Source organism: Erpetoichthys calabaricus, chromosome 11, assembly GCF_900747795.2.
Source record: "Erpetoichthys calabaricus chromosome 11, fErpCal1.3, whole genome shotgun sequence".
Classification (NCBI taxonomy): domain Eukaryota; kingdom Metazoa; phylum Chordata; class Cladistia; order Polypteriformes; family Polypteridae; genus Erpetoichthys; species Erpetoichthys calabaricus.
In genome coordinates this window covers 23,955,096-23,971,441 of record NC_041404.2, presented here as the reverse complement: position 1 = coordinate 23,971,441, position 16,346 = coordinate 23,955,096, and the positions used below count along the sequence as shown (strand labels likewise).

At 35.1% G+C, this 16,346-nt stretch overlaps 1 protein-coding gene across 10 annotated transcripts in view; it reads right to left on the bottom strand.

Moving 5' to 3' along the window:
* Window positions 1–16,346, bottom strand: part of rapgef6 (Rap guanine nucleotide exchange factor (GEF) 6) — a 287,599-nt gene that overhangs the window by 90,881 nt on the left and 180,372 nt on the right. The window lies entirely within an intron of this gene.

Genomic DNA, 16,346 nt, shown 5'->3' with positions numbered 1-16,346 from the left:
TATATGCATTTTAAAAGGGAATCACTCAGGTATAATAATTAAATAGTCTATCAGAAAGTGCAAGTATCAAAATAAAATTAAAAACACTTAGGATTACAGACCTCATTGGTATCATGCATAAGAAGTACAACTGGACATGGTGTGCCACATTTTTAATCTGCTCTTACAAGCTTCAGATAAGGAATAGAAGGTTGGCTGGTCTAAGTACAGGGTGAAGTAAATGGCGTACATTTTTAAATAGTTGACTAGTCTTCAATAAGCTGTTAGCCTGACTTATTTATAAACATAAACAAAATAAATCTAAAAACATCTTTTCACATAATATCATTAAAAAGTTATAACAGAATCCTTGAAAATACCATAATTCTTGCATAACCATTAAACCATCCATACATTTTATAACTCACCTATTCACTTTATCATTACTGGGAACCAGGGCTTAATGCAGGAGCAGTGGACATGAGGCAAGAAGCTAGCCTTGAAAATGTTCCGGTCTATCCCAGGTCAAACCATTAACGAATTACTTAAATAAATGATGTCAAATATTCTTAGATGACTACACCAATAAATATGATTTCTTATGCTAATGGATTAAGCAGGTATAAGAATACGTATATGGTTTGTAACCTGCAGAATAAAAATATTGCAGATGACTAATAGCAAAAAGTATCACTTTCTCTATGCAAATTCTGAAACTGACATTCAGGTATTATTTTATTTTACCCCTTACCTTAGGCTTGGTTTTTGATGTAATTTATAACACTAGTGCAAAGTACTTTATGCATTTTATATGGTTTGTAATATTCACTTCATCATGCTTTGGAACAGGCTTATTACTAAATCACCACTGATTGACTTAAATGATTGGCATTTGAAGTAAACCAATCTTGAACGGATTATGCTGACTCGTGACACAAAAATTCATAGGACAGTATATGGCGTGTAATTCATGAAAACAGTAAGGTCAAATACATTTCAAAGTAAAATTAAATGTAACATAAAATGTGTGCACATTTTCATTGGGTATTGTAGCTATGCTGTAATTACATTTCCTCTAAGCCACCTCAGTGACATCACTGAATCATTTTCAGAACTCTGCTAGTGAATTATAAAGTTGTTTCTACCAATAGCAACATTAGGTTGCCTACAGAACTTGCTTGTTAAGGCAGTTGAGATATGTGTGATTCTACATTGAAATCCAGACTATAGACACGCTTGTTTCCTCAAGTTTTTTTTTCTTTATAACTTGCAATGGTCAAAAGATATGTTTAAATTTAACAATAATAATAATAATAATAACAATTCTTTGCATTTATATAGCGCTTTTCTCTGTACTCAAAGCGCTGACAGTAAAAACACTTGCTGGTAGTTTTGGAATCTCAACTTGCAGGTAACCAATTTCTTTGTAGCTGTTATTTTGTTTCTAATACTTTCAATGCTTGCATGGACTGGGTGTTGGTCAGGGTCATGGGGTCTAATAGCTGTGGGGTATCTGTTGGTAAAGAGAGATTCACCGATCTTGACTTTGCCGACGATGCTGTGATCTTTGCGGAGTCAATGGAGACTCTGATCAGGGCTCCCTAGAGACTGAACAATGAGTCCGAGCACCTGGGCTTGTGAGTGTCATGGATAAAAACCAAGATCTAGGCGATCGATCGATCGATAGATAGATAGATAGATAGATAGATAGATAGATAGATAGATAGATAGATAGATAGATAGATAGATAGATAGATACTTTATTATTAATGACCCCTTTTGCACAGCCATCAGCAGTGTGTCTGCCTGCGAAGAGAATTTCGACCTCGGCGAGATATTTATGTACCTCAGCAGCGACATTCATACCTCTGGTGACTCTTCCTATGAAGTCAGTATATGAACTGGGGGTGCATGGGGGGTCATTAGGTTGCTGGAAAGGGGTGTGTGGCGCTCTCGATATCCCTGCAAAAGGACAAAGGTCCAAGTCTTTAGATTCCTGGTGCTTCCTGTTTTGCTACATGGTTGAAAGACATGGACGCTATCCAGTGACCTGAGATAAAGACTGGACTCCTTTGGTACTGTGTCTCTTCGGGAAATCCTTGGGTACTGCTGGTTTGACTTTGTGTCAAACGAACGGTTGCTCACGGAGTCCTGAATAAGGCACATTACCTCCATTGTGAGGGAACGTCAGTTGCGGCACTTTAGCCATGTGGCATGATTCCTAGAGGGTGATCTGGCTCACCAGATCCTCACTGGTGAGGACCCAAGGGGATGGACCAGGCCAAGGGGACATCCATGTAACTCCTGACTGCAGCGGATAGATGGTCATTTCCAGAGGGTGTGACTGGACTGTGTCTCTGCCTGGGGGTTTGCAAACTGGGATCCTGAGAGTTTCGTTGTGTGGTGGATGCAGCAACACACTTTACTAGTGCATGATTCTTAACCGGACTGTATTGTATGCTTCTTTGCAGTATTATACTGTACTTGTGTTTGACTTGATACCTCCTTTAGATACACGCTACTTAAAATTTGTCAAGTTTTATCATTTTTTTTATTAGTACTTAACATTTGGTTGCTGCCTTTATCCAATGAAGTGCAGGATACATTTTTTAAATAGTTGGAGCGCTGGCAGATTAAGTGACCTGTTCAAATTCACATACATAGTCATTAGCAAGAATTGGACTGGCAACCCTGGCATTTTACATTCAATGCCTTTGCCACTTCAACAAAGGTATACTTTCCAGGCTAGTCTAGATATTTGTTAACACCCCATTTTTTGTGATTTCCTTTTAATTTTTAAATTGAACTACTTATCAAGGACTAAGCTAATTATCAGATACTGTTGACAATGTTAATAACAAACATTTTTAATAAATATCTCCCTAGTGGATTTTTCATTTACATTTTCAAATGATCCTATTACTGCATTGACTTAACCTGAAGAAGGCAGCAATGCTATTATAGCAATGTCACTATAAAAGTGGTTGAGAGAGGGTGAAAAAATTCAAAATTAAGTTTAGGACCAGTTTCTTGAAAGACATAAAGGTAATAAAAAACAGGCTAATTTAGCAGACTATACCAGCACAATGCATATACTTTAGAATCTGAAAAGAAAACATCCTGGTGTGTTAGAAGACATAGTTAACTGAACAACAGAATTGTGCATCATACCATTGTGTCGTGGTTTGTCACAAAACTAGGGTAACTGAACAGTAGAAAACAAAGTATGATTAGTAATTAACTTTAATTGAAAAAGATTACTATTACCAAAATCGAATCACAAACTTTTTATCACTAAGCAAGTACATGTGGACATGTAATTCATTAAACTAATAACTTACAAATGCAAAAGCATATAGTACAGTGAAGTGGGCACAGTAGGCTGTGTTGTAACAAACTAATCTACCCTTACCAAAAATCACTGAAGCTTACCACATCCTGTCAAATTACGTAAGGCTACCCATAGTTAAAATGGTCACGGTAGCTTGTCAGAGTGAGCGACTCTTACCAAAAATAATTAAAACTCACCATATCCTATAAAACTGTACCCAGCATTAGAACATGTTTCTAAATAATCATAAGTATTTAGTGACTGCAAAATACCACAAGCTCCCACGCATTTGTCGGCTCCCTAAAGTTAGCTGAGATGCAGTTCAACTTAATATGTTGTTGGCAGCATATTTTTGGTGTGCTTAACCCTCACCATATGGATAGCAATCTTTTCAAACAACTGCATAAGAATAAACAATTAAGCTTATCATTCTATTAGAAATATCAGATAATATGAGCTACTTCAAAAATTGTTTATTTTGCAATCAGTAGTTCACCCTGTTATTGTGTTACATTGACTATGTTAGGTTAACTTGTTTAGCCTAAAAACAAAAAGCTGTTTCTATAAATCAGTACATACATACTATACTGTACTCTTGTTTGATTAACTACTGAGATGTATAGCTCATCTTGTAAGAAAATATAACCAAAGTGGGCTGTACTGTTTATTGGGTTAAACAATGCTGCAGCCAAAAGTGATAAATTCTATGTTTTTTCTTCATCTATGTTCATTATTTCTGCTTATACAGTACTATCAAATTATTTAGTTAGCCAGGTGCCTTTCAGAAGTATAACATTCATGTGGCTTCTAACGATAAAAAACTATTTAAATGGTTGGATAGTTGGACAGACAAATGTCAAATTTCAGGTATATTTCAACAAAACACAATAGCATACCACCTATGACCTTCTACTCTGGACAGATAGTTTAGTTAAGGACATGAACTGTTCATCACGGTTGAGGATCAAGGCTTAAGATACATTCTATTGTCATGACCACACTACACGCCACTAACATTAAAATGAATATGAGAAAACTTCCCAAAGGATGAAAGAATTCATAAAAGCAACTATGGAGAATACTGCACTAACCATCATAGCCATATACTTTTGAAAATAACGGGTGGATGTTTCAGTGTGGATGGGTGAAAAGTTATTTGAAAACACAGATTCTAACTACACTTAGATGTTTTTATGCTTATTATGTAACTCTACCTAATTGGATCTTGATCATAACAACGTCTCATTCCTTAATTTGCCACCCTCCATGGAAAAAAAACACAGCAGGCATAGAAGAGGTGCTTTCCATGGTGTTTGTTGTGTTACTTACCTGCATAAATCTAAATTACACCTTGTACAGTTTGAATGCTGCATACTTGTACAAAAGGCAAAAAATTTACCAGTCACTACAGCTCTGTGATAAATCTCGTGGCCGGCAGTGCTACCGTTGTAAAATTTAGATCCCTGTAAAAATACAATTATAAATAACTCGGTTGACAATCTCTTCTCAATATTTGTTACTTAAATTTGATCCATTCAGTAAGGAGGGGCATCTTCCAGTAAAGACACTTAATGAAGTGGATAGGTGTAGAATGGACAAAGGCACAAAACCACAATTCAGTGAAGCCTAGACACTCTTGTATTATTTATTTATTTATTAATTTATTTATATTCTCTATTGATTTAGTGTTAAAAATGTTGTTTGGTATAAGATGTATTCTGATTGCTGTACACTGCTTATAATCAATGAACAAATGAATGAACATAGATCTGCTCACTTTTTAAAGATTCTTTTTAACCTTTGCAGTGTTTTTATTTAAAGACCAGGCTACCATCGCCAGCTCCTTTAAAAATTTCCTTCATTTTTTTATACTGTGAATAACATGCATGCTAATTATTTTGAAAGCACATAAAGCACGATGCAATCCAATTTTCACAGGGCTCTGAATTTTTCACTACACCATCTCTTCAAGGATTTTTCCACAAGATGCAAGCATGGCCAATGTAGGCAAACATCTACCTCAAATGTGTTTTTGATCATTTACTGTTGACTAGGATACTTTTGTAAATAATGTGAAAATGGTAGTTTGGATAGAGATTGTTTTTATTGAAAAATGCCATTTTAAGGTGAAAACGTAATAGTGTGGACATAGTCTTAAACTTTCACTTTGATTTATTTTCCGTTATAATTTTAGTACTTTTCTAGTACTTTTACTGGTTTTACTTTGTACATGGATGTTTTTGTGGATAACATTGTCTGAGGGGTAATAGCTGTTGAGCAATCAGAAAAATGTTTACAAACGTTTGCAATTTTATTTTGCTTGTTTATTTTACTATAATAGACAATTTACTAAACAAATTAGGATGAATGGATTAATGAACATATTGTATATCAGTAAAAAATGTATCAAATTACCCCAGATTAAAGGAATATTCACACAAGCATGAAGCAGATACAGTATGCAGAAGTAAAATCAGATAAGAATCTTACTGTATATGGTATATAAAGTGTAGAGTAATGCAAAAAAAAATTCAAAGAACTATTTGACTCACTGTACATTATATTTACATTCTCAAACCAGTTTCATCCAATGTGGAGATGCAGAGGACCAGGTCCTACCTCAGCAGTACTGGGTACAAGCCACGAAACAGCCCTTTACAGTGCTCCAGTGAATTGTTTGGCTATTTGACTGTGTACTTAAGCAAATTTAAATATAGTCCTATCCATTCATTGTCAAACTACACATTTATTGTATATTGTCTGGTTTCTTGGAGCAAACGTCTATTCTGCAAGACTTGATGAGATGCTAACCCATTGCTGAGCATACTCACATAAGCATGCACCCAGCCCACTGATACACTGATACTGAACCATGTAAGAGAGTTTAGAATGTACAAAAACACACACACAGCAAGAAAGATGGAATGTGTGTTCAAAGTCAACAAAGAATGAACTGGAGATTTAAAACCAGGTCCTGGGACCTCCAGGTCAGCAGCATTCACAACTACTCTACTATGCTTTCCAACATTTGCTGCAATGGGAAACATGAAATCCCATTATCATATTATATCAGTAACTGCACAGATATAATTATGTGCAATTACAGGGGGAAAAACAAAAATAACAGTAATGCAACACGAAAAAAAGTACTTAAAAAAGTAGTAACAAAATCACAACAACACATGCATGGTAAACTATTTCATTAATGTTCTCACTCTTTGTCTTCTCACTTTTGTTTGCATTTTATTGTACAGTACTTCATTTATTTTCTGATTCATAATTCTATTTCAGCTTTTACATTCTCTGTTTCATATAGATGTATGTCTTTATATGTATAACTTACATGCCTATATATATTTCATGTGTCCTGATTTCAAGTATATTTTCTGTACATTGTTGTTTTTTGATACTTTCCTGTCATTGTGGTTTACTGTGCTACCTCAGGTCTTCCTTTCCAAAACAACTGACATTTCATTTTTTTCTTATGTCATTAAACAAGGTAAAGTGAGAGTCAAAAACCAAATGCAAGAGCAAGTAAAGAACCAAGTGTAAGTCACATGTCAGTCAATTTTGAAATGCACACAGCCCCTGGGGATTGGCCATGTTGGAATGAATACTGTTGTCACTAATGGTCTATAATGTCATGCAGGTCAGCCATATCAAATGTCTCAAAAACAACAAAGGAAACACAGAATGATATTTTTGCATCACATAACCAAACACAGCATAATATGAACAAAACAGTGATAAAATCTGATCACATCACCATTCATTTTCTGATACAGCTTAAACTGGAAGACACTTTGGGGTTTCTAAAAAGTTATGCATTATAGTATACATTCCAGTGGTTCAACAGATATTTGTTTCTATTCGTGCCTTAACATCCACCTACATGGTTTCCCTACTATGTGTTTTGCCTACACTTCATAGAAAATACTAATTCTTTGCTAACTCATCTTTGGTCTAGCTACTACTCATCTTCAGACATTTCTATGTTCTTCTCAATAGTAAACAAAATATGCAATACAAGAAAATAATCCTTTTAATGAAAACTCAAATTACTTACATGAAAAATATGGTATTATCAATCAAAAAAACTTACTAATTGTCATTTGCAAAAATCAGGTTAAAGGAGGTAAATCTAGCTTAGGTCAAGTATTAAGATGTTAAGATAATTACCAGAGAATTGCAAATTTGTAAACAGGAAACTCTACTCTTAAATGTGCACCTGCTACTCTATATGCACTTATTTTCCATCTCTTAATTTTGTAACAGAAGGGATGCTTAAAAAAATAAAAGAAACAGATAATTAAAGAAGTTGGACATAAGCTAAAATGAATGTCTTCTCATTAACACTTATTTTAAAAGCATGAATGAAAAATAGGTGGAATCAAAGACATCTGCAGTCACTACATAACTAAAGTTTAAATAAATAAATAAAATCAAAAAATATTTTAATCAAATTAAAACACTATTTTCTGTATGTGTGTGTATATATATCTTATATATTGTATATATACATACACATATTTAACAGTCTGCTTTTATCATATTATGCTGTTAGCTTGGAAAGAAAGGCTTTTAAATGTTTGTCCCAGGGAGACATAAACTATCAGATGGTCAGGAAGTGCTGGCAGCAATCAATACAGTGCATTACAGCGTGTGTTCTTTAAGTGATCATATTTCAATATTAGCATTCAATCACCACGACACTTCTTGATCCTGAACAGCTTCACCCTCTCCTTGCACACTGTCTAGAATGTGGTGTTTCCATCTTTCAAAGATCATACTTCTCCACGGTGGAACTGCAACTTTAATTTCCCGTGTAGATGTTGCATTTAAATATGTTTTTTTTAATATTATTCTCAGTGTATTAAATACCACTTTCATTGAAAGTATATGAGTGTCAGAGTGGTGCACAGTCAATAACCTGCTCTTCAACACCAAAAACACAAAGGAGCTTGTTATTAACTTTAGAAAAAACAAAACTGACATCCAGCCACTCATCATTGGCGGGGCCTGTGTGGAGAAGGTCCCGGTGTTCAGGTTTCTGGGTATTGAGCTGGAGGATGACCTGACCTGGAGTGCCAACACCAAGGAGCTGCTGAAGAAGGCGCAGCAGAGACTGTATTTTCTGAGAATTCTCAGAAAGAACCATCTCCCAAAAAATCTGCTCCTTGCTTTTTATCACTGTTCCATCAAGAGTGTGCTCATGTACGGACTGTGTGTGTGGTACGGCAGCTGCACTTCCTCAGAAAACAAAGCGCTCCACAGGGTCGTCAGGACAGCGGAGAGAACAATTGGTTGTACCCTCCCCACTCTGGAACAAATCTACACCTCCCGATGCCGCAAAAAAGCAATAGACATTTCACAGGATTCATCACATTCCGGTCATTGCCTCTTCCAGCTTTTGCCATCGGCCAAGAGATACAGAGCAATGAAAACCAGGAAAAAAACGCCTTAAAAACAACTTTTATCCAAAAGCAATCATGGCCCTGAACTCAGAATAAAACTGCTCCATATCATTCTACCAATGTGCAATATAGAACCTTAACAAAACAAAACCTTAAGTCAACAAGTGCAATTTGTATATTTTGTAAAGTACTTTTATTACTATTCGGTTTGTTATTATTTTCTCTCTTCTTGTCTTTTTAACTCTTATTCCTCATACTGAGTCGACTGCACCTTCAATTTCGTTGTTCCTTTGTAAAAGTGACACTGACAATAAAGATCTATCTATCTATCTATGAACCTCAAAGCTTTCGATGTAAACATTGTTCTTGCATATTCTCTTCCATAGGTTTTCCTCCAGATACTCTGTTTCTACTCATACATTACAAAGACCTGTGTTACGTTAACTGCCAGTTCCAAACTGGACTGGTTTGAATGTAACTGTGGGAGTGTGCTGGAGTAGGGACTGCCATAGGCTGGCAACATATTCAGGATTGGTTTTTGTCTTGTGTGTAACATTACCAGAACAGGCTCTTCCACAGCCTGTAACCCAGAATCAGACTAAGAAGGACAGGGTATGTCAAGTTAGTTTCCACCTCTAAAGAATTCAGGCACAAATCAAGTGAAACACTGGCAAGTTAAACTGCTTGCTCAGGAAGTAAGTGACAGAAACTAAACAAGGACTTTGTGTTTTAAAACTAATACTTTGCATATGAGCTCTTGTGCCTTGATGATTTAAAGTATGCAATGCAATTTAGTTTATTCTTGAATAGTGTTCTTCACTTAATATTGGAAATCTACAGATCTACAGTAGAATAGATTTACAATTACAAGTGTATCCTGCATGAAAGATATTCATGAAAGTCATTTTGTTTACAGAACACATTTGGGTCATTAGGCTTTCTTGAAAACAGCACAATTACTGTAAGGGGAATGTTACAATGAGTACAAGCAATTCAATACACTTGCTATTTGATAACACTGTATAGTGATATGAATTTTCTTTTTTTTTTTTTTTTTATTATTTTATACTAAGCAGTAGATTACGGGTTGCACAGTCTTGCAGTGTAGTTTTTTTGCAGTTCATTAATAAAATATGAATGCAGATAATTTTCAACTCTCTTTTTCCTTGCCTTAACCCCCCTCCCCCACATCCCATTATTAAGCCATATGTTATTCTGCATATGGAGAAGAATGAGTATGAAGGGCAGTGAATAACTAAGCAATGAATGAGGGGATTACAATAAAAGATCTGAGTTTCTAGTGTATGAAGACAGAACAAAAAAAAACACTTTCAAAACTGTAGATACAGTATCTTTACCAATTTTAAAGTTAAAAAACTCCTATAAATAAATACCTGGCTCACCTACTTATATCATACTTTGTATGTATCAGACAACCAGAATTTATATGGCAGTTGACTATAGCCGCACTGAATAAAAAATCTAAACACATAATTATTTTAGCTTTTATAATTTTTGACTAAAACACATGAAAACCAAGTAAGAATGTTAGACACCAGAAGTTGGTATTGTGGAATCACATCTATGATTTTATTGGTTGACACATTTCAGTCAGAAAACATAGACATGACCTTGCAAACCACACTAATGCTGGAAAGATATATAATTGAGCAGACATGGCTGTACAGAATGGGTGAAGGGTAAAAATTTAATGGCCTGTTATTTACAAATAAATGCCCTGTAAAATTTTGAATTAAATTTACTTTCATTTTGATTTCTCAGACAGCCTCAATATCCATCCATCCATCTATTTTCCAACCCGCTGAATCCGAACACAGGGTCACGGGGGTCTGCTGGAGCCAATCCTGGGCAGGGTGCCAACCCACCGCAGGACACACACACATACACCCACACATCAAGCACACACTAGGGCCAATTTAGAATCACCAATCGACCTAACCTACATGTCTTTGGAGCGTGGGAGGAAACCGGAGCGCCCGGAGGAAACCCACGCAGACATGGGGAGAACATGCAAACTCCACGCAGGGAGGACCTGGGAAGCGAACCCGGGTCTCCTAACTGCAAGGCAGCAGCACTACCACTGCGCCACCGTGCCGTCCTCAGCCTCAATATGATATCTGGAAAGTTTACATAGTTTTTTCAGTGAGAGTCTGCAGAAGCAATTTCTTTTTTGTGACAGCTTGCTTTGTTACAGTACTTTGCACCCAGTGAAGGGATTCATTGAGCTGCCCTTGAAAGCACAATGAGAAAATGCATTATGTTTGCATACTTTATAGATTCAATAGCACATTTGCATAAAAAACAAAAAAATAAATAAAAAAAAGTTAGAAGTGAATGCAGATGGAGAAGTACACATTTCATTACTTATTAAACTTTATTATGTAGGTATCATTTTGTCAGCTAATAATCTCATATTATTATTTTGCCTGAAGTATGCACATGAAATAAAAAAAAGTCACAAAAATAACCCTGTCCACCCCAGGAACATCTATATCATTACAAAAAGAGTTACAGGATTTGTCTAGCCTGGTGTGGCTATTCTATATATACACAGTGCATGAACCAAACAAATAATGCAGGCAGGCTTTAGTAAAAACTTTAACTTTCCATCAGGTACTTCTTTCATACCATGTAGTGGCAGTAGTAATGTGTACAAACTTCACAAACATGTCACCACTCTCTGGCACCATGATAAATAAGAATGCATTAAAATGCATAACTTCATACTGTTACTTACTTAATAATTTATAATTTACACTTTACAATTTATGTGAAGGACTAAAATAGTTATCTTTTAACTCTTTACAATTAAACTAGGATTCAAACTCCTCTTAGACTACGCTACACATTATAGGAAAACATATTAGAACTAATCATACAGGTATAAAGAAAAAAATAAATTTTAAAAGTCAATTTTGTATTAAGACTACAAACTAAATAATAAATACTAAAACACTATGTTAGTATGTTATCACCAAAGTCATGGTGTAATGCTTCTCAAACAGAACTTGAAGAGTTAACTCACAGGCTAAATTTGTGCATCTTTTTAAAATCTACACTTATGACAGACTGTTTTTCCCACTCTTGTATCTTCAAATACTGTTTGCTAAACCATGGAAATCTTCCAATGCAAAGTTCAGATTTCTTGTTCAAAAAAGATTTAGGAGATTGGATATTCCAGGGCTATATATTTGGATTGCCATCTGCAAAAGATCTTAAATGAGACATAGTCATGTTTTGTTTCTACAATAAATTTGCATTTCTAATTTTAGATGTTTCTATATGTAGAATTTTATTTAATCTACTTCAACTGGGAGATTCTAACTGCAAATTTGCCACTCAAAAATGACTACAATGTCCCACCCCCCTTTAACTGTGGAGTCTCCATCTGGGGTTTCAGTTATCCTCAATGAAAATATTAAATAAAAAGAAATCCAAAAATTAAAAATTCATAAAATAAAACATGCCCACCTGTTAAACTGATATGAACTGCTACCAGCATGAATGATCCCACTGACCAATGTTTTTGACATCACCTGCTCAAACCACCCAGTCAGCCTCCCTCCTACTGTTGGTCACACTATAGCATCTGCAATGTAAAAGTTATTGATGCACATTGTTTTGCTATAAATATAACTTTTGTTAAACTTGCTAAATACAGTAAACCTTACTATGGATATATGCTTATCTACATGTACGAAGTGTAACCCATTTTGCAAATCCGACAGTTTACCTGTGTATGTTTGAGGCCATGCGCAGTAGAAAACAATATTCAGAGAGGCTTCTCATGCAGCAGCAATGACAGGTCTGTGATGCCCTTTGAGATTTAAGGGCTGCACATGTTCTGCACTGAATGGATCAACAAGTGTCTACCTAGCATGGAAGGTGTGGGAAACCCATTGAGCCTCATTCATGATGGGTGTGGGAGTTTGCAGTTATTCACCACAAACAAGGTATTCCCAATAAGTGTGGGTTATAAGATTGCACTGATTATATACATCGGATGGTTTAGCGAGGTCCTCAGATTGGCACTGCCACAGTTTGTCACGGCATCTGGTGGAGCACCTGGAATACAATTGAATTTTACTATAGAGGAAGTAAAAGTCATAAGTATTTTTTTTATAGGTGAACCTGTGAAAGGATCATTACCAAGTCTTGAGGGGTGACAGCAGTGGAGCGGTGTGCCTGCCTGACCCTGTCTCCCTATGCTGGTCCTCCTGAAACATAACTCAATTTTTTCAAAGCTTCTTCAGTATCCGCATGCAGTTTCTCTAATCATGGGGTTTTTCAGGAACATAACCCATGTGGATTGATTGTATATGTAGGGTTCAGTATTATCTGTGGATTTCACTCATCTACAGGGGGCACAGAATGCATCTCTTACAGTTGACTACCTTATTTGTAAAAGTACAACTACAGAAAACAAAACATGAAGTTGTTCTGCTTTACATAAAAAGTGATTGGCTTTGACGTGTTCAGGTAAAGAAGCTTTTAGTTTTTAAAATGTTATTAAGATTTTTAAAAAGCAATCAGATTTCAAATCTGATTAATATGTGCTTTCCACATTACTTCAGGTTTGTCTCCATTTCCTTAATTGCCCCACAACACCTAATTAATCATTCTGTCCGTCCATGCTAGCATTTAAATACCAAATTGTTAATTTTGTAAATTACAATGCAAATAAGTAGATTCAGACAATTTATTGTAACATTGTGTAAAAATTCATAAAGTATAAAAGTAACTTGCATAATAAAATTATTTAAATAATTCCACAACCTACATAGGGAAAAACCTTTTAATGAAAATGTTTTGTTTTAGCCAAAAACTACATTCTTCTCCACTATGTTATCGTTAATGTTTGGGTTTTAGTGACAACCCGTCAGGAGTATGGATCTTCTTAAGAGCTTTTAGTGAGGTTGACTACAGACACTACAGTGGTGGTCATATTATATGCGATTTGTGTCTTTCAATAGCTTTATTCAGACATATCTTTAAAATAAAATAGCCTTGCAAGAGATTCTGATCCAATAAAAGTATTCATTTAAATAACGTAACAATAAATGTATTAATTTTAATTGACCTAAATACATTTAAAACACAAAGCGATGACTTCAACCTATAGTTAAGGCTAAACAAAAATCAATTAAATACTCACAATGTTTATTTAACATGAGAACAGTAGAATATTGAAATTAAACAAACATGATGTTCAAATCATCGAGGTTACCTGCTTTTCATTGTAATGTATGCAGAAAAAGTCTCACAGTTTTGACTTGCTCAATTATTTAAAATATACTCAGAAGCCATATACCTCGGTTGTAAATACAGGTTTTGATTGATACTTTTTAAAATTTTAATCTCCCAGAGTAAAGTAATGCATTAATATAGTGTATATCTAAAAAGCAAATCAATTTACACATAATTTTGTAAGAGGATGTTTCTTAGTGATAGCTTCCTAATGATAAAGCTTCAAAATACTTGCAAGAAGGAGAGAATATACAATATATTTGCAGCTCACATTTAGTCTATTAGAGGCCATGAGTTCACTGAAATAACAACTATATAATGCAGCCAGTGAAGTTACTGATGATGTTGGTGGGTTGATATAACTAAAATCAACTATAAAAATTATAATGCATAGATCATTCAAGGCCTTTTAGCTGCTTTTGAAAACAAGTGTAAATTAAAGATATGACTCATCTTACTCTATATATTGACATTTCAAAAATTAAGCATCTTAGTAATAATAATAACAATAATAATAATAATAATTCTTTGCATTTATATAGCGCTTTTCTCATTACTCAAAGCACTCAGCAATTGCAGGTTAAGGGCCTTGCTCAAGGGCCCAACAGAGCAGAGTCCCTTTTTTTTTGGCATTTACGGGATTCGAACCGGCAACCTTCCAATTGCCAGCGCAGATCCCTAGCCTCAGAGCCACCACAAACACATAATAACAGAATATTCATTTCCAGCAGGTGCACTGCAAAGCTAAAAAGGCATGGACATGAAAATGCCAGCATTTGAATGAGGGTGTGCGTGCAAACATACAAGACAACTGATTGTTTATCTTTAAAACAATCACACATGGTCCATCTTTACAGAAAATAAAGAAAACTATCACTCTGCCCTGCTGGTAAAGTTAATTCCTAAATGCTCATTAAGATGTAAATAATAAGAAATGAAAGACTCAAAAATACAAAAATGTAGCAGGTTGCTTTGAATTGATATGAAAAATAAAGTCCCCATAGCACTCATACAGCACAGTGGTTGAAATAGAGAAGGGAAAGTAGGGCGCACTATTTCATTCAGCATTCATCTTGCAAAAGGTAACAGAAGACTATTATTACCATCATAAGATGACTAACCCAGAAACGTAAAACACCAAAATTCTCGTCCACTTGAAAAGGTGCACTGAAACTTAAAACAAGCAGAATCCTTTCAAAGCAAAGTACTATTGGACAATTATGTTAGTCAAAATATTTTAAACTTAGTCTTGCTTCTACAGTAACAAATCAAACACTCCTTAAAATACTGTGGTGAAATGATTATGTACTGTATTTGATCGTATGCATATTACCACCTCTAAAAGTACCTTGACAGGTCAAAATGTTATGATTCCTTTCATACACTGTAGAAAACAATGCATGGTATACACAATACATTCTGAAATAATGGTTACTCATTAAACTTGTGTCATGCATGTTATGTGACAATTAACACTTAATCATATCAGTTAATACAGGCAAAACACACATATTGACAGTATAATCAGCTACTGCAGTGTGCATACAAAAATTAGTAAATATCAAAGTTTATTTACCTGTTTACCTATTTACCTGAGGAGGGCTCACTTTACTAACATGCATTATTAAGACTGTTTGCACAAACACCGATGTACGGATAATTGACCAAGACAGAGGGAAAAGCAAGTATCTCTTATTGAATTAAACAAAAGGTACAAAACACAAAACAAAAGGATGCATCAATCTTCTACACAAAAAACTGTCCTATCACTCACTCATAATTACATTCGTAACTAAATGAGACGTATGTAAAACAAGCCATTATCTGGCTACTAACAATATTATGAAATTGCATGTAACAATAAGCCATCCACAGGACCCTTTCTTAGAGATTTAGCAACCAATGCTTGGTTTATATAGCACCTTTCATGGCAAACACCATTAATAGCATTAAATAGCACTATTTCATGGCAAACACCATTAACAAAGCATTTTACTCTTGGATGAATGCTTTAGCAACACAGCATTTAATTAAAGAATCTGAAAAGAAATATTACAGTTGGTTTCTATGGCTAGTTTTCCTCAGATGTCAGAACAACACCCACAGATATACAACAGACAAACACTCACCTTTGATAAAAATTTACCAGAATGTGCCCAAACTGTAAATATTACAAGACTGCATCAAGTGTCTAAGAACATTTTTTTCTAATAAAGCTGACTTGTGCCACACAACATGCCTTGCCAAGCACAAGACCTCTGCTTTAAGTACACTTCACGAAGCTGCTATGCTGGAAATCTTTGGAATCTCTTTGCTTCACAAAAAGTGGGGAAGAACCATGCAAAGCTATGACA